Source organism: Phyllostomus hastatus, unplaced genomic scaffold (assembly GCF_019186645.2).
Source record: "Phyllostomus hastatus isolate PE091 unplaced genomic scaffold, TTU_PhHast_1.1 phas_contig_113, whole genome shotgun sequence".
Lineage (NCBI taxonomy): Eukaryota > Metazoa > Chordata > Mammalia > Chiroptera > Phyllostomidae > Phyllostomus > Phyllostomus hastatus.
In genome coordinates, this window is record NW_025333530.1 from 10893742 (window position 1) to 10897122 (window position 3381).

The 3381-nt window shown below is 40.3% G+C and overlaps 1 pseudogene; it reads left to right on the plus strand.

Moving 5' to 3' along the window:
• The first annotated feature begins 1542 nt into the window (after window positions 1-1542).
• Window positions 1543-2696, plus strand: LOC123819751 (annotated as a pseudogene).
• The last annotated feature ends 685 nt before the right edge of the window (window positions 2697-3381 follow it).

The window sequence follows — 3381 nt, forward strand, 5'->3', positions numbered from 1 at the left end:
AGGCTCAGGGCCTTTTTCCACACAGCGTGGGCCTGTCAGATTAAAATATTAGTTTCAGGGGATTAATAAAGGGGAAAAAAACTAAACAGGACCAAAGTTTATGTGCCCTCTTCTGCTTATGGCAAGTTTAATTCAACAACCTGAGGCATATGTTTCAGAGAACAAGGATATTTTTCTGGCCCAATGACCTTGGTAATAATAGTACTGTAAAGAGATTTTTTTGTCACAGATTTTTGTTTTTGTGTTATTATCAGTTCTGGAGTCTATGCAATAGTTGTAATATTAATATTTAAATTGCTATTTTTGATGTCATACTCTGGCCTTCTCCCCCCTTACCATTGTTTTTCAAATATCTACCTAGATATTTTAAAAATTAAATAAAAGATTGCTTTCCTTTCCACTGAACTCTGCCTCCAGAGTTTTTGCCTGTTAACATTGGGCAGTAGGACCCCTACTGGTTGGGTTTGGTTACAGTAGGGCCTACTGGTTGCAAGTTCCATCCCAGTTGGGGTACATATCAAAGGGAACCAATCAATGTTTCTCTCTCACATCTATGTTTCTCTCCATCTCTCCTTCCCTTCTCCTCTCTCCAAAATCAATAAGCATGTCCTCCAATCAGGATTTTAAAAAAGAAGTAGGATGGATATGGTAGCCTAAAAGGGCTACCCAGAGATGATAAGTGAGAAAATGTTGTTTTTCCTACTCTTTTCCTCCTTTCTATCACAGAAGCTCTTACAGTTTCTTCTTGTAGACCACTAATAATAAAAATAAAACAAGGAGAGCTGCTCTACCTGAAGTTGGTTTGGGTCAGAACCTAAGAGCTGGCTCCTAGCTTTCTCCCATGCTCTTAAAGTCTCTGGTTCACAAAAAGACTGAAAACTGCCTTGTGTAAAGAACACTGGACTTCCTGTTGTAATTAGATGCAAATTACCTGCAGCTGGAAGTCTTCAGATCTCAGCTCCACTTCCACCTGCAACTACTCTGTGACTTAGGCAAGTTGCTTTCTCTACTGTCAGAGCGTTGGAGGTGAGGGGGTGGGCCAACGTAATCTCACTGGCTCGCCCCTTCTGAGCTAACATTCTATAGAATGCAAAGGGCTAGAGACTGTTAAAGATAAGTTATCCAGTCCTGCTGGGCATCCCTCTTCCTCAACACCATTTATCCTTCTGCCCACCCTGCTCTCTGTGCTTCAGAAAATGCTCTGTACTTGTAAAACGCTGCCCTTAACACATTATTATTTCTAACAATAGCATTTCTACCAACCCTGTCATATTTTTTTTCTCTGCCCAATGACTATATTTTCAAGAAAACAAACTTCTTCAAAATGTGCTGCCCTTAGGCTTTGTACATAGAACCACTGCCAGTCTTTTAAAACTGGGCGGCACGAGTGTCAGGCTGCTGGGCCAGAGCTGAAGCCAGTGCTTCATGGAGATAGTCTGCCACATAAACATGACCACAAAACCCGCATACCCCAAATGCCCATGGGGCTGGAGCTATGAGGGCTGTATTTCCAGCTTCTGGCCAGGCGTGCCACTGGGTGTCATGAACCTGGAGAGGCCCTGGTGGCAGGGACAGTGTGCTACCAATATTCATCAAGTCCTTTGGTACAAGAGGCTGAAGTTGTCCTCCTACAAAGGCCAGTGCCCTCAACTAAGTCTCAGAAGGTATTTTGCTGGCTTGATTGCCATTGTGAGCAATCGCTTCACACTCTGCTCTTCAATCCTTACACCTTGCAGCCTGTTTGCTGGACCCATTTATGGATTGGTATGGCATCTCTATCCAGCAGCTACATTTAGTTGCACTTTCCTGTCTGCTTCTAGCAAATAAATCAGAAGAAAAAGGAGATAGTGTGCCTATGCTAGAACAGCTCAACAGCCTGGGTTGTATGATTAATGTGAATCTAGTATTAGCAAAACAAAATTTGCTACATATATAACTATTATTATGAGAAACCTTTCAATGGAACCTATACCTTCCAACAGCCACCCATTTCATGGAGTATTATCTCTCTGAAGCAGTATACAAAACAGATCTTCATGATGGCTGGCCAATGATTTGCTTGGAAAAAATAAACTCTACATGTCAAGTATGCAGATTACTTCCTGGAAGTATCTTTGCAAGATTATGCCTTTTGAAATTATGCATCTTCTTTAGTAGCTGTTGTATGTGTGGCTTCTTCAAGGGTTATACTTCATCTTTCTCCAGCATGGCCCACAAGACTGCATGGTCTTACCGCTTACTCCTGGGATTTCTTAGTGCAGTGCATTGAACAGCTATTGATTGCTCATGATAATGATGTGAAAGAAGCAAACAAACAAAGAGGACAAAGAGCAGTACCTCAGCCAGCTCAACTAAGTGTGTTCCAGACAACCTCCCAGCCCTCGTGGCCAGTTCACTTTCAGCAACCTCAGTATCTCTATCAGACATATCAGATCTCACTGTGGTATCACCATCCTATATTAGAACAACCAAGCAGTCAGCAGATTGTACATAGCACACACACCTCATCTTATACACTACCAACATGTTGTGCTGGCTTCCAAACCAGTGTTCAGAGCCTTGGGCACATGCAGACTGGTTTTGGGACATCACTGGCAATACCACTAGAAGTTAAACATTGTCTGAATATTTCTTATAACCAGAGTTATCAGAGAAATGAACACTACCCTTGCATTACTCCATGTTTTGAAAGGTGATTTTATGTGAAGGTAATACCTGATCCAGACTGTTTTGTGACCTGAAGCTCTGAGACAAGTTTTTGGTAAACTCCTTTAAAGGAATTCAAATTACTTCAGAACTCTTCAAATAGCAGCACTAGGAAGACAATATCACCTTGAATGCACCATGAGAACTAAGCAAACACTGCAAACACTTCAATAGTATATATGTCAAATTCTGTTAAATCCCTATATGACAAAAATTTCAAGTCCTGTCTGATGGTCTAAATATTTTTACAATATTCAATACAACAGAAAGTTGGGACAGACTCTGCACATTTCACTGTTTTGAGATTTGACCTGTGGTTGGACTCTGGGCCTAATGTTGACTTACATGTGAGCAATTAATGTTTGTCTGTGGACTTGCCAAACAGTCTTTTTATGAAGGAAAGTTAAAGTATTAATTTTAAGAGTTTCTTTTTTAATTCTGCGGTTTTGAGTTATATTTTGATCCACAGTGAATTTTTGATTAAGTTTAAACTCATGAATCGCTATGCTATACCAACCTACTCAGTAAAAAATTTTTTTAGATTGTTCTACATAACTTCCTGTCATACGTAGCACAGGTACCTAGATTTGTGTACTAAAATTAAAGGTGAAGTAGATCTCTTATAATCATGGCCATAAATTTTTGTTGTTTTTTCCCTAAGTGATTAACCTCAAA